We start from the raw sequence: 27,700 nt of genomic DNA, 5'->3' as shown, positions 1-27,700 counted from the left end.
AAGCAGAAGTATTGCATATTTAAGTATGTAAATTAAAGCAAAAGTTAGGTTACTAAAATGAAGGAAAAGAAAAGGAGTAGGGGAAGAATTGGTGGAAATATAGAAAGAGTTATGAACTGCATTTTCAAAAATAAATACATGGAAAATATGTGTATTCACCCATATAATTGCAAAAGTAGAATATGCATTTCAGTGTACAAATTGTGAATGTACAATTTCAAATAATAACAATTTACTTTTCTTATAAGAGTTAATAGTTTTTAAAGCCCTAACTATAACTTAAGAATAAAATTCTTTCTTGTGTAAGAATGCAGAACAAGGCTTTTGCACCTCCTAAATCCCACTAAAGCCCTCAAAATAGGATTTAAGAGGGACTTACGTGGCTCACCAGCAACATGTAGCTGGGAGAATTTCTCCCAAAGGGATAAAGCATATTAGCATTACTTCTGCAACTAGTTCCACTGCAGCTCTTGGACTAATTACAGAAGATGAGAGTCCTTGCTGCATATAGTGTTTTAGCCTGGCAAGACAGATCATTTAAAAATACTAAATATTACAACGAGGCGAGGGATTGGATATGGCATTATGGATTTGCATAGTCAGACTTACAGGCAAAAAAGCTGGATACAAGAACACATCTTGCAAAATTTGGGACTAATGAGTTAACCAATCTTCTGAACATCTCTGAGAGATAATAAAGTAGTCCTTCCCCCATTTACAGACAGGGATACTGAAGTAGAGAAGTTCTAAACTGTTCAATATAAAATGCTAAGACTGAGCCTGAGTGAGGTGCTTCCTTACAGATGAATATTTTTGAATTGAAAGAAGAAACAAGAATAGTGCTCACAATATGTTTTTGCTTATCACAGTAAATGAGTTGAAAATGTTACTGCAGATAAAGAGAATGAGAAATTCAAAGCTTCTGCTGAACAACCCTCAAATTAACAGACTGGTCTGGTATTTGAAAGCAAAATAAACAAATTGCATTATTTATTCCCAGATTTTAGTGAATGTTTCTCCAGCTTTCCATGTCCCAAATTGCAGTTCTAGAAATGAAACTACTGCTATTATTTCAGGATGAAAACAAGGCATAACCTGAGTTCTGCATCCAAAAAAACCCGATGGATCATTGTATGCATGCTTAGAGGAGTTATAACTTTGTCCTGAGCCTTTTTGTCAGGTCACACCATATTAAGCAAGGAGCAAAACACTGCTCAAATGACCCGAAATTTTAATGTGCATTAGCAGTGTATGTCTAATTGCAAGAAGGTACATTGTTCTATGCAGCCTCTGGGGATCTCACCCAAAATTCAGAAACACAAGGAAACTTCTACATCTGAAAGAGTATGTGGAGTATGTGAATTTTCAATAGTACACTTAGTTGTGTAGGGTGTCCAAGTTAGAAAGGTTTTATTTTTTTATTTCACTAGTTCGGACCTGTTAAAAGACTAATGCCTGTGTAAAGAAAATGAGATAATCTTTCCTGCTCAGAGCAGGTGGCATCTGAAACTTCTCTTGTACCACTGATTTACAGTGAAGCTAATCCAGGATCAGAATTTGCAGTGTTCCAATTTCACAGCAAGTTACATCTTTCACACCTTCATTACATTCTCCTTTTCATCTGTTGTGATCTTCAAACTTCATCAATCTCATGCATGTTTTCACTAGATTAATTTCCAAGTAAGTAACATATTCTTTGTCATTAGGCAGCTATTTGTCATTTCTCCCCTTGTAATCTTCCCTGACAAGAAATTTTGGTGGGTCTTCAACAGCATCTTGGTGACAAAGTACCCCTGGAACTGCAGTGTATGATGTACTGCAAAAGCCAGAAGGGATCTTCACAAAAAGCATACCAAATCGATAAACTAGTGCCGTAAGATCACCAGCTTTCTCTGTAGATCACCTATCCTTTGAGTTATCACAACGCTTGCTTACTGAAACAATTTCCAAATACTAGGATTTGGGTTTCATCCTACTTATTTAACTCCACAGGTATTATTTTCTGAATGCTGTAGGCAACATCTTCGCATTTTAGACTTTGGTCAAGCTCAACTAATAGAAGGTATAGTTTTGTCAAATGGATGCTTTAAAGTTCTGAAGGGAATAGATTTCACAAAGCCATGAAGACCAGAGTGTAGATGCTAGCTGATAAGCATAGAAGATTTGTGTTTGTTGATATTTTTGAGAAAATGCAGAGCCACTAAGTATCTGGCAGGGATGAGAAACCAAACACCAGTTGCTCTTTTGAACACAGAGTAAATACACCAGTGGATGGTCAATCTCCATGCTCAGCCCAAGTAACGCTTCCATACAGCACTCTGTATAACAGAAAGTAGCATGGCTCCTGGCAAGGAAAGATGTTGAACAACTCTGAAGAAAAAAAAAGAAGTGAAAGTGTTTTTACGGAAATGTAAATAGTTAAGAAACTGGGTTCAGTTAGACTCGCCTGTCTGTTTGCTGTGAAGGATGCAGCTAGTTTCTTTGAAATGTGGTGTATGTTCCTGTACTGCTGTGAAAGGGAAGATGAAGTACCTGGTTTGATAGGCTAGTAAAAAGCAATTTCAGCATGTGAAGCCAGAACAATGGAACAATGTCTTCACAAATTTGCAGCAATTTGTCCCTGAAATCTTAATTTTGCTATATTTTTATTTAACTATTAGCATGTAAATAGTCTCAAAAGAGTTAGTAAAGTTTGTCATGAATTTATAGCTGGGAGGACATAGAGGTACATCACTGAATTAAGTCCCTGTGGCCAAATCCAATGTCCAGTGAAGTCAGATAAACAAGTACACCAAGCATGAGATCAAGCCCTAATCTAAGATGTAAACACAATTAAGACCAGACTGTGTTTTGTCTAGAGTTAGTGTGCCTGTCCGCACCTAAGAAAAACAAGTTACATGCAAAGAAATAGAAACAGAAGAAAATTAAGCAAACCTATTTTTTTCAAGTTTGTTAGGAATAGGTATAAAGTTCAGTTTTATGTGTTTCAGCTTGTCTGAACCTTTCAAAAGTTAATAGACATTTTCCATCCCCTATAATACATTCTACAACTTCACCTTCACAAGTAGTTAAGATTGCTGTGAATGTATATGGTATATGGTACATTATCCACACAGTGGTAATTGTAATTAATTCAAAAGGCATTTATAAAGAATTAAATTATGTGTCCTGCATTCTCACAGCAATATGCTGTGGTTTCAATGCTAAAACAAACTTTGGGTTTGTTTTTTCTTTTTCAAACTGCTTTTGAAAAAGTCAAGGGGAATTATTTTCCATACACAAGACAGTGTTTTGCCTGATCATTCTTGTCTCTATTACAGAATGAACTAGCATGAGGCCCGTAGTAGAGAAATAAAAACTGATCTGAAAGATTTTTCTAATAAAGCAACCTTTTAATCCCCAAAATGTTGTAAATCAGAATGTAAAGGTAAACAAATAAAGGACTAAGATTCTAATAGTCTAGATATAATTGTCTGACACTAAGTATTCTGATTTTAAATTGTTGACTTGTAATTTTCTTCTTCTCCTTCACCTTCTGGAAACAGTACTCTTTCCTAGTTTGAACTTGAAATCACCTACAGAAACAAAAAAGTCAATCAGCTCTTACATAAATTCGTTTTATAAACTGAAACACTTACCAAATGTGGAAATAGAAGTCTTTCTCATGTAATGGTCCATGAATATTTGACAGAGGTCTGTAGCTGTTATACATTTATCGATATTTCCATGTACTGCTTCTCCAGCTATGTTGCTGGAGTATTGAAGAGAGAAAATACCTAATTAAAAGTAATTTAAGCTGATTAAGAAATGCAAGAGAAAACTGAAATAAATCCCAGGATTATTTATACTATATAGTGAATAAAAATAGTTATTTTTACTAGGCACATAGGAGATTAACAGAAATAACTCAAGTGTTTTTTGGCTTCACATGTCATGGAAGCTAATAATGATGTAGCCTAACAGATTCTCTCATGAACTAATGCACATATGAACTCAGTATACATACATAAATGTGCATGTCTGTGTTGATGTTTATTATCACACCCTAAATCCTCCACTTTAAGAAAAAAAAAGCATAAGAAACCAGCAAGAAAGCACTGTTCATTGTCATTCAGTCAACAAACTGACATGGAAGACCATGACATTGTCCCCCATAACGTTCTTATACCTAAGCTCGGGAAGTGTGGGTTAGATGAGTGGACAGTGAGATGGATATAGAACTGCCTGGATGACAGAGCTCAGAGGGTTGTGATCAACACTGCAGAGTCTGGTTGGAGGCCTGTAGTGAGTGGTGTTCCCCAGGGGTCAGTACTGGGTCTAATCTTGTTCAATTTATTCACCAATGACATAGATGTAAGGGACAGAGTCTACCCTCAGCAAGTTTGTTGATGATAGGATAATGGAATGAGTAGCTGATGCACCTAAAAGCTGTGCTGCCATTCAACAAGACCTGGTCAGGTTGAAGAGCTGCGCAGAGGTGAACCTAAAGAAGTTTGACAAAGGCAAATGTAGGGTCCTGCACCTGGGGAGATGTAACTTCATGCACCAGTACAGGTTAGGGGTTGAACTACTGGAAAACAGAATTGTGGAGAAGGACCTGGGAGTCCTAGTGGACAACAGGTTGACCATGAGTCATCCATGTGCCTTTGTGGCCAAGAAGGCTAATGTTATGCAGGGGTGTATTAGAAAAGTGTGACCAGCAGGTCAAGGGAGGTTGTTCTTCCCTCTCTGCTCTGCCCTGGTAAAGCCACATCTGGAGTTTTGAGTCCAGTTCTGGGTTTCCTGGTTTAAGAAGGACAAGGAATTGCTGGAGGGAATCTAGCAGAGGGACATAAAGATGCTGAGGGGTCCGAAGCATCTTTCTTAGGATGAAAGGCTGAGAGACCTGGGTCTGTTCAGCCTGGAGAAGGCTGAGAGGGGATTTCATCATTGTTTATAAATATCTCAAGGGTGGATGTCAAGAGGATAGATAAGGGGCAATGGGCACAAACAGAAACACAAGAAGTTCCATCTGAATTTGAGGAGAAACTTCTTTACTTTGAGGGTGACAGAGCCCTGGAACAGGCTGCCCAGAGAAGTTGTGGAATCCTCTTCTCTGTAGACATTCAAAACCTACCTGGAGGCATTCCCATGCAAACTACTCTAGGTGTACCTACAGGTACTACTGTAGCAGGTGGGTTGGACTCAAAGATCTCCAGAGGTCCCTTCCAAACCCAAACATCCTGTGAGTCTGTGAATTCATAGAATAACTATAGCAACATGGTAGCTGGATGTCAAGCAATTAGTGTTTTCAGAAGACAGATCACAGTTGATCCATAATGAGTAGATACATTTTACACAGCCTTGCTTGTATCAAATTTAGACACGTGATCTAAACTAGTTTTAATTTAAGAAAGTGGCTTGTCCTCAACACTGAACTTTCTAGTCCTTGAAACTCAATAAGCTGTTTACCACCCAAAATGGCTAAAAAAGGGTGTTGATTAAGTGTATATTGTGATTAGGAGTATTAAAATTGATGTCGGTACTCCACAAGGCAAAAAAAAAAAAAAAAAAGCACACTAAAACTTATTAGTCATGTAATTTATTAGTTGTTAATTACTTGTTTCTCTTTATTAACATATTACACCTCAGAGAATAACTCTGAGGTAGGTAAATTGAACTAAGCTTCCTCTGCTGATGTGTAATTTGCAACACAAAGAGTGTAAATAATGAGCAGAGATGGGAATGGAAGCTAGTGCCCTGACAATGATTATTTTATCCAAGTTTTGCCTTTGGGGCTTAAACACATGCAACAGAAATCACAGCAGGAAAGCAGAAGCTGGAGGGAGTATATCAGAAATGAGAAGGCACAAATCAGTTCCAGGACTAAACAAAGCAAAATACAGTTATAAACAAATAGAAAGTCTTCCCTATGTCTTTCAAGAAGGAAAGGGAAAATGATCTGGCAAATCCTCTTTAAGAGTGTCCCACAAGTATCAACAGCAACATGAGAGAAACATGCACACTAATAGTGTGGCACTGTGGCAGGGGCATATTCCCATTTATATTAGATACTTAAATTAGAAGGCAACTTCTTCTGGTCAACAAAGAGAGAAACAATCTCTTTGAGAGAATAATTCTGAGCATTAACAAAGCAGAGTCTGGTTGCACCCCACCTCTCTTCAGATACTTCATGGTGGTGTGTGGATTGAAGGCTAGCATAGCCATTGCCTTTAATAAAAAGAGAATGGCCACTATAAAGGTAACTGTGAAGCCCGGAAGAAACTGAAAGTTCTGTGTGATGATTTATCCAATCCACCCATTGAAGAGAAGTTGCAAATGTGATTACTGGATTAAGACAGAGACCATGAGACCTTATCTATCAAATACCTGAGCTCTGGTTTTCCTCTAATGCCAACAAGTAGAAATAAGAAATAACTTGATTACTGTCACTAGAGCTACACCAATGTAAAAATCAATATGAGAGAAACACAGATCTGTGATATCTCTATAAGTAAAATAACAGATCTAGAGAAATATATATGGCACAGTCAACACGGTTTCACAAAGGAAAAGTCTTGTTTAATTAATTTCATATCCGTCTATGATAAGGTCACCCACCTAGTGGATCAAGGGAAGGCAGGGAATCTAGTTTTTTTCTGGATTTTACGAAGAGTCTTGATACTGTCAATCATAGTGTCATTCTTGTCCAACTGTGGAATGAGAGGGTTCATCGTGCACTGGGTAAAGATCTGGTTGAAGGTCAGAAGGTAGTAACCAATGTGGCTACATCTGGCTGGGGAATGGTCAACAGTGATGTTTCTCAGGATTCAATCCTAGGGCGAGTTCTGTTCAATATGTTTATTAACAATGTAGTTGAACGCACCATTACCCAGTTTGTTGATGACCGTGAATTGGGAGGTGCTGTTGAATCTCTTGAGGGATCAGATACTTTGCAGGAGGATCTAGATAGATTGGAGCATTGGGCAATGATTAATGGGATTAAATGTAACAAGTCAAAATTCCACATTCTGAACCTAATCTAGAGTAATGTTGGGCAGAAATTTAAACTGGGGGAGGAGTGCAACAAAGCTGGTGACAGGGCTGGAAGACCTTTCATATCAGGAGAAGTTGAAGACTTCTGGCTTGGCTAGTTTGGAGAAAAGGAGGCTGAGGCGTGATTTCATATTCTCTACAGTTTCCTGAGGAGGAGAAGGTGCTGCTCTCTTCTCGCTGATATCCAATGGTGAGATATGTGGGAATGGTTCAAAGCTGTACCAGGGGAAGTTTAGACTGAATATTAGGAATAGTTTCTTACCAAGAGGGTGGTCAAACACTGGAACAGGTACCAGGGGAGCTGGTTGATGCCCCAAGTCTGTCAGTGTTTAAGAGGCATTTAGACAATGGCCTTAACAACATGTTTTACATTTTGGTCATCTCTGAAGTGGTCAGGCAGTTGGACTAGATGATTACTGTAGGCCTCTTCTAACTGAAGTTCTATTCTATTCTATTCTATTCTATTCTATTCTATTCTATTCTATTCTATTCTATTCTATTCTATTCTATTCTATTCTGTTCTGTTCTGTTCTGTTCTGTTCTATTCATCATTCCATTCTATTCCATTAATACTTATCCCTGCTAATGTTGCTGATTCTGAAGGGCATGGGTCGTGATGTGCCTGGAGTCATCCTGACACTGTCCTCAACATGAAAGCATTTGTGGATAAAGATCACTGTAGGAATAATTAAGAGTTTGCCACGGCTGTGAAATTTGACAGAAATATAGTAAAATTGACACATAATAGTGATTCAAGATGGAAAAAACCCAGGCAAATTCAATCTATGTAAAGTTTTCTATTGACTTCAGCAAGCACTGAATTGAGTGTTGTGACATTAAATATTTACCTGTCTTATGCGTCAAGGCACAAAGGTTAGAAGCTTTATTCTACAGTTCTTTAATTTTATCCTAGGGGAGAAGTTGGTGAGAAGGGAGTATCTCAGATCATGGACATGCAAACTTAAGATGACTGAAATTATGAAAGTTATGAAAATTATTCCAGATTTACATTATTGTAAATAAGAACAAATGGGGATAAATAATATTTAAATAGCAAATAAATGCATAGTCAAACTCAATGCCTAGATTTCCAGAAAAAAAAAAAAGGTTTTCTGTTGCCCGCATACCTCTCACCCTCTCATTTATATATATATATATATATATTTGTAGAACTTTTACTTTAATATGTGAGGTATAGGCTAAGATCACCAATTAAAAAATGGAATAATGGTGGAAAAACATCTCACAATTTTACCAATTTACCTGGCACTGAGTAACACACGACTGTTGAAAAAAATCTCAAATTACAAAAGTGATATCTGTTTATGTGTTTTCTGGATGGTATAAAGGATGATCAAATACAAAGGAAGAATCTTTACCAGAAATAATTAACATAAGTTATAGTCTCTATAAACAATCGTATATGAATGAGCGAAATAGAGCATGATGGACATGACATGTAACTTTAATTTTATAACATAGTCATTTCATAAATGGTGCTCTTTTGAAGAGAAAAAGTTCATTCTTTAGGGGAGGTACACAGACTAATTTGAGATTAAGATACTCTTCAAGTTATCAGGATCATATACAGTGCTTGTCATTGACAGAAAGAGTCCACTGAGAGCACTGACTTACTCCAGCACAGTATAAGTTAGTTTTATAGAAATTCTTGTATACAACATAGCTACAGAAGTTAAATACTGAATAACAGTAAAGAGAGAAAAGAGAACACTGAAAGTAATATGTAACGGAAAAATGACTCAATTTTATTGGAAAACTGAAAAACAAAATATTCAATAAGAAATAAAAATATAAAAAAGCTGATTCAAAAATCCAACACCTGTCCATCTACCTGCTAATGAATTACTTAGACATTTATCTAGTAAATTTCATTATTGAACTAGAAGAGTAGTTCAGTGATGTTCAGAACACAATGAAGTGCTTCTTTGGATTGAGACCAGAGTCTGCAAAATTGTTTTCTTAAGGAGCAGTTGATCTTAGGACAAAAATCTTCAGAAAAAAAAAATTGGAATACTGTGTGAAGAGAAATTGTGAAAAGAATAAATTAATATCTTTAGAAAGAAAAAGAACTAAGCTGTATACAAAGAACCTGGAAATCCACTATGAAAAATGCAGGTGTGGGATTTAAGGATGAAGAAATAAAAATAACAAATAATGGAAAACTAATAAAAAGCAACAGAGGTCTGCTCCTGAACACCATCTGATTCACAAAACACAAACTAAGTCATAAGCAAGATCCTTAGTAAAGTATCCTTAGTATATTAGTAAAGGTTTCTTGAAGTCATCAGAAGTGTTGGGATGTCTTCAGAAGATGACTCACAAAAGTCAGCATCTTAAAAGTTAGTGCGTTAACATCAATCTGATGGAGCTTCTTGGGATTTTTACCATGATTCTTGATGGCAAAGAAGTCTAAACTGATGTCAATAACTTTTGAAAAGCCCAGTTAGAAACATGAAAGAAGCAAGGGAACATGTCAAGTCATAAATCATCACATCTAACTCTGTTCTGCATACTGTCTATTGCACTTGTATTCATTCTATCTGCCTGTTTGTGTATTTCTCAGTCAGAAAAACAGGAAAATAAAACTGTAAAAAATATATAAATAAAACCTTTCCCCCGCCCCACCCCCTGCCCCTAGAAGGTATTCCTGTTTCTTTTTGGAAGTAAAAGAATGACCACTCCTGTGATCTTACACGATGCCCATATCCATGATGAATTCTCACTATATTGTTTTCTGTAATTCATCTACTCTTGGTCTAAGGAGTTTGCTGTTTCCCCCCGTAAAAAAATCACATAACCTCAAAAATCTCCCTGTTTGACAGATTTCCAGAACTGATGCTAATTCTGCTTTAACCCTTTTTAACAATAATCAAAATTTAGAGGTAAAAATGATAAAGTTTAACCAATAATTATTTTCTTCTTTCATATTTAAATATATCAATACAATGCGGATTGAAAAAATAGTGGAGGAAAGTATTTAAGAAATTGTCATGACTTATTTTGATTAATTAACCTACAAATAAAAAGAAACAAAAGTTTGACAAAAGCAGGAAAACATTTTAAAAGAATATTTAATCACCCACTCTTTTTTTTTTTTTTTTTTTTAACCAACTGCAGATGTAAATTACTGACACAGAGCAATTAATCATACAACATGACTGCAAGGACTGTTTTCTGTCACTAAGTCTGGTCTTCTGCCATCAATAGCTAGACATTAATTTATTAATTCTTGTGGAATTGTTTTCCTTTGCTATTTTATATTTTTTTGCTGTTCTGTGAATAAACACAGTCCTTGTTTCTCTATTTGTAAGTCACGACATGGGGACATGCATGTTATGAAAACACCTTGTAGGAATCCATTGGAAATATTGTATCTATGCAGCAAGTTGAATAAACATTTTGGAAATATGAACTAGGTAAAACCCGATACCCTTTCTTCTTGTTATTGTTTGTTTGGTTGTGTGGTTTTGTTCCCCCACATAGGAATGTCTGAAAATATAAACTCATCTAAAGAAGGGAACAGAGCCTTTCAAGATAAAATTCATTTTGATTCACTTTTCCTGCAAATTCTGAGTTATCTAATGTTAATTGGAGTCCTCTATAGGGGTACAAAGGCTCGGTACGCAATGAAAATATCAGGCATTTCCAGATCACTGCACTAATATAAGCAAAAATCTGTAGCTGGATTGGTTAACACTTTGGCCTTAGCTGAACGAAACACAGCAGCCAGGAAATAGGACCATTCCTTCTTTTTTGTACTTACAGATTTCTGCACTTCAACCCGCTGCCCAAGTGGTTGATGGGCTCCTTTCTGCAAGAAGTTGCAGAGTAGAAAGATCTTTCCCTCTGTGCAGTAGAGAGAGGTTTAAGCTCTATCTCCAGATCAAAGGCACCTGAATTCTGGTATAATGCAAATCTCTATTGAAATGTCATGACTGACACCTGTCTGTAGTTCATTTGTTTGATATAATCTGCAAAGTTACCTGAGAATGAGGAGACTATTGGATACATGTTTAGCATTTCTGTTTTTCCTTTTTTTCCTCCTTTTTTATCTATTCTCTGTTGTCTCCCTGTATCCATTTCTACACATGTGTACACATTAATTCATACGCATCTACTTATATAATTAGGTATATTACATATTCTTACAAGAAGATTGTTTTCTGTTAAAAATAAACACTAGGTCAATATTTTGTTGTTTTCAACTTGAAAAAGATTCAAAAACAGTTTTTATTCTGTCTGTTATGGTAGCATACATTCTCCTGCATGTGACTGTGTACTCACTTGAGGGTGTCTTTGAAATATTGTCCAATTCCTTGCTCTGTACCACAGTGTTCTTTGCTGCTTTGTGGAATGAATAACTGACTCGACACAATAAAAATAATTAGAATTAAAATCAATTGGCTTTATTCTTCTTTGTCTTTATGGAAAATAATGACATAGAACATTCAATATTGTATCATTATCTCTTTAACAATTCTTATAAATTATGAACATATATTTCATTTATTCTTACCTATCTGGTGCCCTTATTACACATTTAGTTGCTTCATTGATGCAATTTTCTTTCTTGTTTTCCTCCTGGAAAAAACCTGCATATGCCACTAAAGAATAAAACTTGCTAATGTATTAACCTTAAATTAGTGAGTAGTTGGAATCCAGACCAAAAAAAAATAAAAAAACATTCTTCCCTTAAAAGAAGAAAACACAAAGAAAAATGTACAATGTGCAAGAGGGTCAAAAAGTTAAGGACAGAGTTTGTATGTACGTATGTGTATGTTTGCATTTTAAATTAAGTTTAAGGAGAGAAACACCCTGAGAGGATAACAGCAAGAGAAGTTAATGCACATTTGGCTTTTAAATTGGAGAATCTGGAAGAACAACTGGCTTCAGAGCCTAAAACATGCATTATTACTACAGATTTCTGGATGACAAACATATAAGTAGTATATTTACCTACAGAACTAATGATGTTTCAAGGGTGTCTGGAGATTCCTTCTCTCAGTAAGAAAGGCTGAAAATGGATTCTACAGAGGCCACGCTATGATGCCAAGGCAAAAGCACTACCATAATAGCATTGGAAGGGCTATGTTTGTTGCTTGTTTCTATTCTTAAAGAAAAATAAGCATCAGTTAATAAAATTTCAGCAGTCATGCCCAGGCTGACTTGTTCTTGTGCAAGATGCAACCTTTCCTAATGAGCAAGTTGTGCAATATTAAAGAAATAGAGAACTGACCATAGGCACACTGAGGCATTGGAAATGCTCTTATTACTGTAAGGGACTTTGCAAAAACCCTGAAGTTTTCAAAGGGCTATGTTTCACATGGCAAGCCTGTTGATGAATATTGCACTAAAGCAGAATAGCCTGAGAAACATAAATTAAATATAGTATAAAATATGCCGCCTTAAGTATTCTGCATTCTTTGGTCAGTACTACTAGAACAGATATCCACTGCAAGTATTGCTATTTTATAAATACTTTCCTTCATCCCAGACCACACAGATACTAAGCAGGTGATCCAGAGTCCCAAGGAATTATTGGGCCAGCCCAAAAGCTATCCTCTAAACAGAGAGGGGAGAAATCAATTGTAGAAATCACAGAATCACAGAATCACAGAATCACAGAATGCTAGGAATTGCAAGGGACCTCAAAGACCATCTAGTCCAATCGCCCTGCTGGAGCTGGAACACTTAGATGAGGCTATACAGGAAGGTGTCCAGGCGGGTTTTGAACGTCTCCAGAGTACGAGACTCCACAACCTCCCTGGGCAGCCTGTTCCAGTGTTCTGTTACCCTTACTGAGAAGAAGTTCCTTCTCAAATTTAAGTGGAACCTCTTGTGTTCCAGTTTGAACCCATAAATGATGATTCTAAAATTATGATTCTCCATGTAATCCAAAGGTGTAACTGTCATACTGGTAGAAAGCTCAAGTAATTTCATTTGTATCTATCAAAATGGGTTTACCTCCAAGTAATCAAGCCAAAACTCCCTTCAGTCCAAAGCTGTTTAAACAGTTCATGATGGCACCACTTCAGTGTATTAAAAAATATATATTTCTAAGACAGAAGTAGCTTCTCAACTAGTTCCAATGACACATGAATTTGCTGCAGCTGCAGTCCTTAGACTTCCAGTAAACCTCATCAAAATGAACTTGTACCTCATTTTAAATAAGCAAGGTGGATGTGGACATGTATCACATCTCCAAGTGAGAAGCAGGTGAACAACTATGTGGAGGTGTATTGCATAGTCACTGACTGTGATGAAGTCAGTACACAGAAAGCCTCCTTGAAGAAGAAAGACATGGACAAAACAAAACAAAACAAAGCTAATACTGCTGAAAATGAGAAGGGGAAGTCTTTTATGGAGAGTGCTTACTTTCAGGGTGACCCCAACTTCAGCAGACAGCATTTTTCCATTGAGAAGCCAGTAACGGCCATGTAAAAAAAAAAAAAGATAATGCATACCTTAAGAAACAGCTGTTAGATGTATGGGGGGGGGTGCATGCTCATGACAGCAATACTGATGTGCCTGCAGCCCAGCTGTGCAGCACGCAAACAAGGTTGTTTTCAATAAATCCCGAACCTCCATGTGTGCATCATAGTTCACCTGATTTGAACTCAGAAACTGTCCATACTTGTAGATAACTCCTTAGAAGAAAAGTGAGGAATGTTGCTCTAGAACAAGTATTTAACTTTATCCACCTTTTATTTTTTCAACAGAAATTGTCAACATGGAAAAAAAGTGAATGAGATTGAAAATGAAAAGGTTCAAGACAAGATGCTTAACAGAAAAAGTAGCTGAAATTATTTAGAGTAGAATATATATTGGGATAACAATTTCTCTCTGAATCTTCTGAGTAAATAGACTTTCTATTTTGATATCCAGATTTTAACATTTAAAAAGTTACTCTTCCTTTTGTCTTCTGTAGTTGACACAGATGGTGTTCAGCTGAGTTTCAGAAGATAGAAAACATGGAGAAAGATGAAATAGGAATTTAAAGTGATGACTTAAGTTTTAAGAACCAAGGAGATGGTGATTGTTCAAGAAGCAACAGGCAATAATTTTGTCTCTTCAGAAGTAACCAGAAAAGGTAACACCACTGTGTATGTTAGAGGGAGTAGATATAGAAACACAGTCCTATTGCTGGTTTCTTTACTTGAGAGCAGCAACAACTGGTTAATATTTTGTATTAAATATTTTAAAGATTATTTTTCCTAACATGAGCATTTTTAATACTTCTCACTGATTTTTATCTATTTTCTAAAATCAACAACATTCTCTTTCTATATGTGTCCTTTTTCTTGTCTCACATTTAAAGAAGAAAATGAGAAGGCTAGGAAGGAAGAAACAATATAATGAGCCTTTTTTACATTGAAAAAGTTAAGATTTCTTTTACACACCTAAGACAAATGAATATAGCATAATTTTGGCTGAAAACTTTCACAGAACTTTCCAAACTGCCTGAAGACAAACTTTTTCTACTTTAGAGAGATACTGCGTAACCCAATAAACTTCACAGAGAAGAAACATTTCCACAATTTGTTAAATTCAGCAAAATGTGTCCCTTCTCCATTTTGATCTCATTACTTGAGATAGTGTCCTTCTCCATCATGCTTACTCATATAAAAAATAGTCCAATGAGAAACTATATTAATTGAAGGGGGAAAAAAATACTGGTGTATTAAAAAAGAAAAATCCTTTATTGTAGCAAACGACTAATTAACTCTTCTTCTTCTCTTAGATCTTCAAATATTTGTACAGAGATATCTATCTGGTTTTAGATGGAAGCAAGGTTATAAATATGAAAATATACACCACAGAAAGATCTTATTTTTTTTGATACAATCCTCCAGAAAGTCTAAGCCACATGATATCATGTTTCTCAAAACTAGAGTTTCAATAAGTAAAGTCATAATAATGGCATATAATATGATAAATTTTGTATAAGATACTTTTGTAAATACTTTTGAAAAATAACACAATTTACAAGAAGTAAACTAAACTGAAAATTAAACACTTCATATCAGTTTTTCCAAAACAAAAAGTTTTGATAGTGTCTTATTTTTTTTCCCCATAATAAGAGCTCCAGAAAAATAGCTTTTCTGCATAGCTCAGTTACTGCATTTTCTCTGCTAATGAACTCATCACAGTTGTTGCCAGAAATTAAAGCAGATTTAACCTTTCCTATTCTAGTTAATCCTTTTAGCTAAGATTTTCTGAAACTGGAGCCTAATTTATGATTCTTTAACACATGTAAAGATGGCAGAGTTATGTTTTTCTAGGAGTTCAACCCTTTTGAGCATCCGTCCATTTATTTAGAATCCTAAATTTTGGGTATGTTTTGGACTTGTTTCACTTTCCACTTGAAGCATCACTGGTTGCTGAAGTGTTAGGTGTTAAGTGGCGGGAGAGAGTGCTGAGGAGCCCATGAGGCTTTAGAAAGTGAAGAAGGACTTTGTCCAGAATTATCCACACCCATCATTCAGGGAACTGAAATTAATTTAAACTCTGCCAGGGGAAATTTATGCTGGATATTAGAAAGAAATTATTTACAGAGAGAGTGGTCAGGCATTGGAATGGCCTGCCCAGGGAGGTGATGGACTCGCCGTCCCTGGAGGTTTTTAAACTGAGATTGGGCATGGCACTTAGTGCCATGATCTAGTAAACGGACTAGAGTTGGACCAAGGGTTGGACTCGATGATCTCTGAAGTCTTTTCCAACCCAGTCGATCCTGTGATTCTGTGATTCATCTAATTCATCACCGAAAGACAATTAAGATAAGGGTAGGGCATTTAATTGGCTGAAATGTCCTGTATGGGCATTGATATCCATTGACTAAGAAGCCCATGTGAGAGACCATAGCCAAGGCCAACTCTCAAACTAGAACTTGCTTAGATCCCAAGAAGACTCCTGTACCTGGTATGGACATAATAGACCCTCTGTAGAAGGGGCGTTCCTGCCAGCAGAGCCAGCAGGACACTTGGTGAACTTGTCACAGCTGCAAGTCTCTCTTTCTGCATGGTGCACTCGTATTATTCATTAAGGCACTTTCTGTCTACTTATGAAACTGCGTCACTGAATCTGTAACAGTATTAATCTCTGGAAATTGAGAAAGGATGATTTGCCTTGGAAATGTGTTGAAAACACAGGCAACAGTGCAAAGAGCACAGCCACAAAGCAGACAACAGGTTGATTTCAGAAACTGCTACATGAGGGAGATTTGTCCTCTGTCACTACTGTTTTATGGCCTTTTTACAGAGCCTTGAACAGAAGATTCTGTTCAACAGCAATGTTGTGCTATTAATATTCAAACCTGGTTCAAACAACAAAAAATAATGTCTCCCTTAATGTGTGATAAAAGAGAGTGTTTTTGGAGAATCTTTGTTTATAAACAAAGGTAGAGTGGGGTGGCAGCTTATTAATTGCTTTTCCCAATTAAACAAAAATACTTTCCATTATAACAAACCTGGGAGGAAGCTGTATTATTTGCTAAATAAGTTTGTATGCTCTGTGCCATTTTTTGACAATATTTATACTCTGCTCTGGACAGGGGATTCATGCCCCTTGGAGGAGCAAGATAGATAAATATATGGGTCAGAGTCTTTGTTCAGATCCTGATTTCTTGAAGCCCTCTATTATGCAGCAAGACTGGTCAAAGTCATTTAGAGGAATACCAACAGCTCTTATCACTATTTATTTATTTTTTCTTACCTGGACATACTACAATTCAATGCCCTCTTCTCTCTCTGCATGCTTACTGAGCTCACCCCAGGGAAGTATCCTCCTCATCATTATCTGTTCTCCAAGTGCCAAACTTTTTGTGATAATTTGAACGAATACACTTCAGAAGAATAGATGGTGGAGACTCATTTATCTCCCTGGTTTTAGCTGTGATGCTTCCTAACCAAGATACAGGAAAATGCTTTCCTGACATTTGTGCCTTTTGCATCTGAAACCAAGTGGTCTTTGGCAGGCCACTCCCACAGAGCTGTGAGGAGATGGAGGTCCAAAACATCAGCCTATCAGGAGATTCTCAGATTCAAATCCCAATGTGGATTCATCCTCAAAGACTATGTGTAGAGATGTTGCAGGATACAAAGGAGCTTAGTCCAGCATACCATGTGTCTTTTAGAGCTATCCTCCAGCAAAGACCCTAAGTTAGTTGCATATCTGTTCATTCACTTTGAAGAACAGAATACACTGAAGTGAAAGAGGAGCTGGTCTGATTCTTATATACTTCTTTAAAATTACCATGATACAGAGACCAGTGTTAAGCCAAAAAAAAACCCTGGTTGAGGATCTTGTCAAAGGTGTAAAGTTTATTCCACTTGTTTTTTCCTAAAAAAGGTTAAAGCAAATGTTAAATATACACAAAAAAGTTGCTTTCCATACTAAATGTGAGATACCTTCCAAGTGCAACATATTAACCACCACAGAGGTTAGGAACTGAAAAAGGTTTTTTGTATGATGAGGTTTATAAACACATAGGAAAACAAACAAACAAACAAAACAGTCCTCTGTGTGAAACAGCTGCTTTCACACAGTTTGTCCAATGTTACTGTCCATATCTAATAAACAGCCTTGGAATCAAAGGTTCTGTCCAGAGAGAAAATATCACAGGTGGTGAACTAAGGTACTCTTTTGGTGTTCAAGCTCAAATGTTTCTGAAGTCATAGAATCATTTTGGACCCTCAGGATCATCAAGTCTGACCATAACCTAACTCTGGCACTAAACCATGTCCCTAAGAACCTCGTCTAAATGCCTTTAAACACCTCCAGGGAAGATGACTCCACCACTTCCCTGAGCATCTTGTTCCAATGCCTGACAACCCTTTCAGTGAAGAATTTTTTTTTTCCTAATATTCAATCTAGACCTCCCCTGGTGCAACTTGAGGATTTCCTTTAGTTCTATCACTTGCTACTCAGGAGAATAGACCAACAACCTCCATGCTATAACCTCCTTTCAGGTAGTTGTAGACAGCTGTAAGGTCTCCCCTCAGTCTCCTTTTCTCCACTCCCCATAAGACTTGTGCTCCAGGCACATCACCAGCTTTGTTGCCTCCTCCACACTCCCTCTAGTACTTCAACGTCCTTCTTATGATGAGGGCCCCAAAACTGAACACAGGATTCAAGGTGGGTCATCATCAGCACTGAGTACAGTGGCACAATCACTTCTCCAGTCCTGCTGACATCACTGTTCCTGATACAAGCCAGAATGCTGTTGGCCTTTTTGGCCACCTGAACACACTACTGGCTCATATTCAGCCAGCTGCCAATGAACACCCCCAGATCTCTCTCTGCCATGCAGCTTTCCAACCACTCTTCCCTGAGCCTGTAGTGTTGCCTGGGGTTGTTATGACCAAGTGCACTTGGCCTTGTTGAACCTTAAACACTTAGATCAACAATCCAGCCAGTTCAGATCCCTCTGTATGGCTATCCTACCCTGCAGCAGATCAACACTCTCACACAACTTGATGTCATCTGCAAACTTACTAAGGGTGCACTCAACCCCCTCATCCACATAATTGATAAAGATATTAAAGAGAACTGGCCCCAGTACTGAGCCCTGGGAATACCACTTCTGACCGGTCACCAACATGATTTGGCTCCGTTCACCATAACTCTTGGGCCCAGCCCTCCAAGCAGGTTTTTATCCATCACAGATACACCCATCCAGGCCATGAGCTGCCAGCTTCTCCAGGAGAATGCTGTGGGATGTGGTATCAAAGGCTTTACTGACGTCTAAGTACACAACTTCCACAGCCTTTCCCTCATCTACTGGGTGGGTCACCTTGTCGTAGAAGGAGATCAGGTAGGTCAAGCAGGACCTGCCTTTCACAAACCCATGTTGACTGTGCCTGATCTCATGGTTTTCTTGTATGTGTTGTGTGATGTCACTCAGGATGATCTGCTCCGTTACTTTTCCTAGCATCGAGGCTAGACTGACAGGTCTGCAGTTCACCAGGCTCTCCTTGTGGCCCTTCTTGTAGATGGGTGTCATGTTTGCCAGTTTCCAGTCAGCTGTACAGTCAAGAGACTATACAGCTTTTTCAGGTAGTTACTTCCAGTGGTGGAGACAAATGGTCCTCAGAATAACATCCAGTGAGCTTTGACTGGAACCCTGCAAAATGTGTTGCTCATAAAACAAACCTTCATGCATGAAAAATAAAAACCTTTAGGGATCAGAGCTGTTTGGTGATTATTTTAAAAAGCTGAAAATTTGGAAAACAAATTTCATCTGCATCTTTTTCTCAATCAAGTTTTGCTCAGCTCATGCATCAGGCATTTAAGCAATTTTTTTATTCTTATTATTTTTTAGTTCAATGTCCCATGGGCAGTTATGGTATGTAAAAAACAGGTTTTGCCAGCAGGATAAAAACAGAGAAGAAACAAGGTGCTAAATATGAAAGTTCTGTACACAAAAACCAGAGAACAGTTTCAAGAAAAGCCAACAAAACTGAAGTAAGACCTAGTTTTTTTATTCAGTGTGGTGTTTTTTGATGTCATTGTTAGTTACTTTGTTTGTTTGTTTGCTTTTCTTTTTCTTTTGTGAAACTCTGTACAGACTTTCATGAAAATCTTTTCTCATCCAGTTTTAAAATTATTTTATTTCATTTTAAAAGTAATCCATAAAAATTACATTCACATACAAAAAGTGATCCAGGATTTTCCATAACTGAAGTAGCAGTTAGAATGGAATCAAATAGAATGACTTGTTTTGCTTATGCCCAGTATGAAAAAGCAAAAAAGAAAATAAATACCAAAGACAACAATAATTTTACATTTGTTTTGGAAACTAAGTTCACCATTATTTTTACTTCTTAATGATATATGTGTTACTCTTACCCAAAGTTTACCATTTTTCAGGTGGCATTTCTTTCTTCACGTCTTCCTGATTTGTGGAGGAATTCCTGATTTTGGAGTTATCCCTTTTATTTCTAAGTTGTTATTTCATCTAGTTTCAGTCCGCTGTTTTTTTGCAGCACAACATAGTTACTGAGGTCTTTTACCCACTCGGTCTAGTCACATCATTCATGTTCCACCTTGTTTCTATTCAGTTCTCTGGAGTCAAACTATCTACTGTTCAGATCTCTGCTTCTAAAATTTAATTATGAAAAGGCAAAGTTTCAAAACCTACCATAGCCTGCAGGATGTTGGCAGGAAGGTACCTCCTGAGACATAAAGTCAAGACACAGTTTGTTGCAGGCAAATGTGACATATGGACAACACTGAAAACTCAGTGCATTCAGCTTTGGTTTGCTCTTATGACTATGCTACCAAGTCAGTTCCAGAACCTTGGTTTTCTGTGTTTATAAAATGTCTTTTTAGTTCATTTGCTTCCCTGTGTTCACACATGTATTTTCACTTCTACCAACATTGCTCTTTAGCTTAAATAGTCTCTCTTACTTCCTGGTGTTTAACCTCTCCAAATGTTTATTCGTTAGAGTCATACTCTGTCACCTTTCCTTTTACCAGTCTAAATACACGCAGCTGCCTTCATCTCCTGTGGTTTGATGGATTCTTCACTCTCCAGGCTCTGTAGTAGTCCTTCTTTGTGCTTTTTCCCATTCGATTTTGTTCCCATAATCATTCCCAGTATTTCAGATGGAGTCAGAGTAGTATATTGTACCAATGACATTCATTCTTCTCTGTATCACCCACATCTTAGAACTATCCACATTAAACTGATAGCTTGAAATAATTGGTGAAAGACTGATGCACCCAAGATTATTATCTTCATCCTTACCAGGCCTGATAGTAAAAGTAAAAATTCTCATTATCCTTCTCGAAGCAAATAGCCTGGCAATTCACTCTTTTAGATTAATTTGATTTCAATTCCTCCTGTCCTCTAGATCATGCAGTTATTCCTATGTGATATTCTCATATTTCTCTGTAATGATAGTGCCTCCCATAATAAGTTAAACTAGCACATTTTATCTCAAATATACAGCCTTGGTTTACAAAACTTTCTGTCATTTTCCTATTTGTGGGAAATTCAGGTTTTACTGTGATATCTTTAGTAGCACTGAACTGTGGAAACATTTTTACCTGGTGGAAATAAATTAGTTTTTAAAGCGAAATGGTGATTTGTACATGTTGAAAAATTGCCTTTTTGAGCATATGGAGTTGTTCAGACCTACAAATATGTTTAATCCAGAATTTGCAGTAAATTGTCTTAAGAGATTCTTTACCTACAGTTTACTCAAGAGAAGATGGGAGAAAGACAATCTCAATCTCTCTTTTTCTCATTTTAAAAATAAACAAATATTTTCTCTTTCACATACACACAAACAACTCTACCCTGTTTTCTATTCATTACATCTTTAAAAGAGAGCTAAAGTTAAGCTTTCCTTTGAGGATAACAAAATGCAAAATTAACTCCGGACTGAATGAAGTGCATATGGCCATGGAAAATTGTTCGTGAGCTATTCCCAGTGAAATGTGCATATCTAATTTGATTTTGGTTGTGTTTCTTGAAGAAAAAAAGTCTTTAGTCTCATGTTCCTGTTGAACTTTTTCACTAGAACTAAAGCACCACACGCCATCAACATTTTTACATTGAATTTTCCATTCGCCTCCCTCCTATTTCTCCCTCACACATGCAAATAGCAGATATTAGGAATATTCAGGAAAACTCATTCAGTTTCAGGTAGTCTTTGCATAGCAACATGACTCGTGCTTCTTTGGCCTGAAAGTTATTGAGTTGTGAGTGTCTGTTAGTATTGTTTCAAGAAGACTTCTCTGGCTTTTTAATCTCTTTAAATTACACGATGCACCTCATGGTCATGGATTATCCTGCACATCATCAGTGTTTCTGCACTGGAAGATACCTCCTGTCAAATCAACCTCTTTTGTGGCCAGAATTAGCATCACCAGGTTAATGATAATTGCCCCTGTTTATTTGCAATGCTAAGGTTTTTGTAAATAAGATGCAGTTCATTGAACAGACAACTATTTTCTCTAACCTCCCAGGTGATACAGAAGTTTTTTGTGTGAGAAAACAAGTAAATACAAAACCTGTGTCTCATCATAACCTTTCTCCAGGTGACTCGGATTTGAGAACAAGAATAAAATTAACAAAGGCCTTTCAATGTTAGTTTGAGATTCTGAGCTGAGACCATATAATGAGGAATAAGTAGCCATATGCATGCAGGAATGGGGGCTCATGAAAGTGTAAGAGTGCAGAGGAAATAGCTTTACTAAGAGTGGCAAAAGGAGAATTCCGATTTAGTGTGGTTTACCACACATTTTTCAATCACTTTAAGAGGCTGTACGTTATTTTGTCAGTAAAAAGTGAAATCTTAAGTGGGAACATGGGGTTTAAGAGAGAGGCAAGCTGAATCCTTTTTTTAATTGTAGGATTGTGCAGGAGAAGGAAAGTACAATGATCAGGATACATGCATGTCACAATGACTCTGAGTGACACTGACAGTTGAGACAAAATAGGGTATTTCTATCCCTGCTCATCCACTTGGGCACCTGTTTATTCTAAAGGTTCATAATGTCTTCTTAAAGGTGTGTTTTCTCCTCTGCCCTCCTGAAAAATATTGAAGACAGTTAAGATGTAGCTTAAGATGTAGGACAGCTCCTTCTAAAGTCGGAAGACACGTCAGAAGATCCTTTTCAATGTTGGAAAATCTTTTCTAAAAACAAATGGGACGTTTGCCCAGAATTTGCATAAAAAGGAGAAAACTGTTACAGTCAGAGTTCATAACAGCAGACCAGTCTCCATAGTGGTGGATGATGCACAGAATCACAGAATCACAGAATGTTAGGAGTTGGAAGGGACTTCAAAAGATCACCTAGTCCAATCCCCCTGCTGGACCAGGAACACCCAGATTAGGTTACACAGGAAGGTGTCCAGGCAGGTTTTGAATGTCTCCAGAGTAGGAAACTCCACAACCTCCCTGGGAAGCCTGTTCCAGTGTCTGTTACCCTTACTAAGAAGTTCCTTCTCAAATTTAAGTGGAACCTCTTGTGTTCAAGTTTGAACCCATTACCCATTATCCAGTCAGAAAAAAAACAAAAAAACAAATGTAGAAACTAAACCTTCTTTTTACTTGATCTAAGACCGTCTTTACTTGTTACTTTGCCCTCTTCAGAAGTTTTTGTCACACCCCACAGCAAAAGTCTTTGAAGACAGAAAAATGCAAAAATTTTAGGTATCATTAGGTTTAAATTCAGTTGGCTTTCAACTCCACAAATTAAATATGTAATAAAAAAAGGAATAGGAACTCAGTGTGACATTCCAGGGGGACTTATGTTTCTCTGTAACTGGATAAGAAAACATAGCTTCTGAGGAACATACATGTTTCAGAACATTGTTCTATCTAGGAGCTGTAATACGTGACCTGGAGCTGCATCTCCTTTTCCCCCTACCAAACATTCAGAGCTCAGATGTGAATGGAACAGACCTCAGTCAGAGGTTTAGGCTTTGTGTAGTTGCTGTCCAAAATCTAATCAGAATGAACTGAATGTCAGCATAAGTCTTATCTTTATCCTAATATCAACTGTAAGAAGATATATTATTTTTATTCAGGTAATGATAACTTGTCTACAATCACTTCCTCCACCACTTTGTGACTTACTTATTTTTTAATGGAAATAACTTTCAGGAAAGGTGTTATTGACAGGGTATATTGTTATATATCTGAAAATGGATAAGAAGCAGCAGCCTAGCAAATGGCACTCCATATTATGAGGAAACTGAACTTTGAGAATTTCTTTCATCTCTAAAAATTAACTTTACAGGAGATTGCCATGTACTGATCATTTCTCACTTTTGGCAAACAAGACTGTAATATATCATAGCTGAAAACATAACCAAATAATGCAGCATAGCAGCAAGACAATCAAACTAAAAGGGTAAGATTAATTACATCTGCACTAGCTCTCTGAACCTAAGAGAGGCATCTTGCATTATTCTATAATCAGCAGACAAAACCAACCATTTTTTGGGACACAATTTCAGACATCTATTTTATAATGAGATGATTATCACAAAAAGTGCCCATTTCTCTCCCGTACATATCAAGGTTGCCTACAGTGACTAGCTTAGAAACAGGTGCCAGGGCTGTAATCATTACATTTACTTACATGAACCCCAACACAGATATCTGGGAAATGCTTGCTATCCAGTCTGAGATGTGTATGAAACTGTTGCCTTTCACCTTTCACTTCTTGCCTTCAGGCATTTAGGATTTTTTGGCAGTAAAGATATACTATGAAGCCACTAGAGTAGTTCTCCTTTGTTTCAAAACAAAATCAAATGAGTCCCTAAATCATCTGCAGTGCCAATCACTTTCACTGCTTCTGTCTCTTGGACATGGAGTCAGATGAAGATTTTGCAGTTAACTCATTTAGAAGAGGCACATGTACAGCAGTGTGCATGGCACAACAATGCAAATGGTCAGGGGGAAGAGCGACGTTGAGCACCACAGAGGTGTAAGTATTCCATGAGCGAGAGGAGAGGAGAGGAGAGGAGAGGAGAGGAGAGGAGAGGAGAGGAGAGGAGAGGAGAGGAGAGGAGAGGAGAGGAGAGGAGAGGAGAGGAGAGGAGAGGAGAGGAGAGGAGAGGAGAGGAGAGGAGAGGAGAGGAGAGGAGAGGAGAGGAGAGGAGAGGAGAGGAGAGGAGAGGAGAGGAGAGGAGAGGAGAGGAGAGGAGAGGAGAGGAGAGGAGAGGAGAGGAGAGGAGAGGAGAGGAGAGGAGAGGAGAGGAGGAGAGGAGGAGAGGAGAGGAGAGGAGAGGAGAGGAGAGGAGAGGAGAGGAGAGGAGAGGAGAGGAGAGGAGAGGAGAGGAGAGGAGAGGAGAGGAGAGGAGAGGAGAGGAGAGGAGAGGAGAGGAGAGGAGAGGAGAGGAGAGGAGAGGAGAGGAGAGGAGAGGAGAGGAGAGGAGAGGAGAGGAGAGGAGAGGAGAGGAGAGGAGAGGAGAGGAGAGGAGAGGAGAGGAGAGGAGAGGAGAGGAGAGGAGAGGAGAGGAGAGGAGAGGAGAGGAGAGGAGAGGAGAGGAGAGGAGAGGAGAGGAGAGGAGAGGAGAGGAGAGGAGAGGAGAGGAGAGGAGAGGAGAGGAGAGGAGAGGAGAGGAGAGGAGGAGTTGCATTTATATTAGTCCCTGAAAAAAAAGGGTGCATTTGTCCAGTCTAGCTCAATTTAGCAATATTATTCCACAGTCTCCTAGGTCACCATAAGCCAGTGGTGGCATTGCCTGCAAGTTAACGTTGCAAGCTATGTGCTCAAAGGTAACATGCATTCTACAGTAAAACAAAATGAAACAAAAACAAAAATAAACAAACAAAACAACAACAACAACAACAACAACAAAAACAACAAAAACAAACTAGATATTCATATTTTTTGTCCTTCTAGGGCTGTGATGAGAACAAATGGAAGTGACTTTTCATTGTGGGACACTCCTTATAGTGTTTTAATACAAATTTCATTACACCAAAATTCTTGCAAGGTATTCGTTAGAACATCCATGAAGTCTTTGCAGAGGGCTTAATATCTAAAACAAGCCATGGAAATTAGCCAATATTTCTATAATTGAACTCCCTATGAATCTTTCACTGCAGTAAGGTGAAGTAAGTTGCCTGAGGTAGTAGATATATGTTTTAGTGCCAGGTTATGTGTAAAATAAGAGATTAAACTGATAAGTAATGTGAAAGAGTTCATAACTGTTCTTTGGTGTGTTTCTTACAATCTTGGAACTCTGAGTTGAATCCATGTTGGATTCTAGGCTGGCAATTTTTCTTCCTTCTTGGAAAGTTTCATTGAGTCTTCTACCACATGCCACATAAACTAATTAACCATTTTATACCATGGAAAATATGGAAGCTGTGCTTTTGTATTCTTATCCTTAAGTTATAAGTTTCCTTCTGCTAGTCCTGAAAAGATTATTCACCCTTGAAGTAGGTATATTCACGTTAATACCAGTCTTAAAGATGCTTCTCTAATGAAGACGTTTTTGTTCTGGGTGCTATGCAAAAACAAACAAACAAACAAAAAACACACCAAAAAAAGCACATTAAAAAAACCCCAAACAAACAAAAAAACACACACACAAAAATAAAACCAACCACCCCCCCCACCCAAAAAAAGAAACAACAAAAATTAAAAAAAACAGTCTCTTTCTCATAGAATTTATAGCTAAATTAAACAAATAACATCAGTCCTCACAAAATTGCTTGAAAGCCTAAGCTTTACAAGCTTGATCCCCAAGAGGAAATTCACACTAACTTGGCTTTTATTATGTGCACTGGGATAATTAGATACCTCAGAAATGTGATCCAGGAAAACCTAGATGCCTAGCAGAAATCTGTCTTAAATTTAGCAATAAACAGTTCTCAAATTTCATGCCTTCTCTGAAGCACATCTTCTTTACAGGGAGTTTATTTCTTTTTCAGGTGAGTATGCACAGTGAGTGCAATGCAAGACCCTTAAAGGTATCTATCTCTCCTCATGGACTAGTGAAGAAGCCTAGACAATTGCTAAATCATTTTTTTGCTAGAATTTGTCTGTCTTACCAAGTAGTGAAGATCAACATGAGTGGATCTATAGAGCTGCTAATGATCTGGTGTCCCTAGCAGATACGTTCTTTTCACCTCAGATCAGCTCTGCTACAGGCCAGTGGACTGAAGGTCCACTTGTGATTGAATTACACTGGATGTGCTCCAGAAGCACATTATATAAAGCAGTTTCATCTGTGCACAATCTAGTTTACGTGTTCCACAACGTGAACCAGAGCATAGCCAGTGAGGACAAACAGGGAATTTGTCAGAGAAATGCACTCCTGATCCAAAACCAACCAACCAAACAAACACATTCCAACAGGTAAATAAACTTCCAACTGAGGCTAGAAATAAGGTAAATCTTATCCACATATTCATGGTTGATTTTAATTTCAAGGCACTGTACATCATGATGTTAGTGGTTTCATCTAGACCTTTGCTTACAAATTCAATACTTCAATGTAGAACTGTTGTGACAACTTTTAAAAATGTAATTGCTGAATCATTTTTTTCATATAAATTTTGGCTTGTTTTAATAAATTTGGATATGTGTATATACTTGCATGTTTGTTTGTGTTAGTTTTGGGGTGCATACACGTAAAAAAACATACATATGTGCATAGACACACACACATATATATAAGGAAATTATCCTGTTAATTACAAATAAAAAATATTTCTCTGTAAGTGTAATAAAGATGAAAGAGGACCTCAGCAAGTTTGGTGATTATACTAAACTGGGAGGAACGGTTGATGTTCAGCAAGACCTGGACAGGCTGGAGGACGGAGCAGAGAACTTGATGAAGTTCAATAAGGGCAAGTGTAAGGTCCTGCACCTGGGGAATAACAACCCCAGGCACCAGTACAGGTTATGGGTCAGCCTACTGGAAAGCAACAATGCAGGGAAGGACTTGGGTGTTCTGGTCAACAAGAGGGTGACCATGAATCAAGTATGTGCTCTTGTGGCCAAGAACGCCAATGGTATCCAGGGGTGCATTAAGAAGAGTGTGATCAGCAGGTTGAGGGATGTTGTTCCACTTATTCTGCGCCGGTGAGGCCACTTCTGGAGTTCTGTGTCCATTTTTGGGTTCTTCACCTTAAGAGGGAAGGAATTACTGAGGGAGTCCAGCGGAGGG

Source organism: Columba livia, chromosome Z, assembly GCF_036013475.1.
Source record: "Columba livia isolate bColLiv1 breed racing homer chromosome Z, bColLiv1.pat.W.v2, whole genome shotgun sequence".
Classification (NCBI taxonomy): Eukaryota; Metazoa; Chordata; class Aves; order Columbiformes; family Columbidae; genus Columba; species Columba livia.
Note: the sequence above shows the minus strand (reverse complement) of the source record.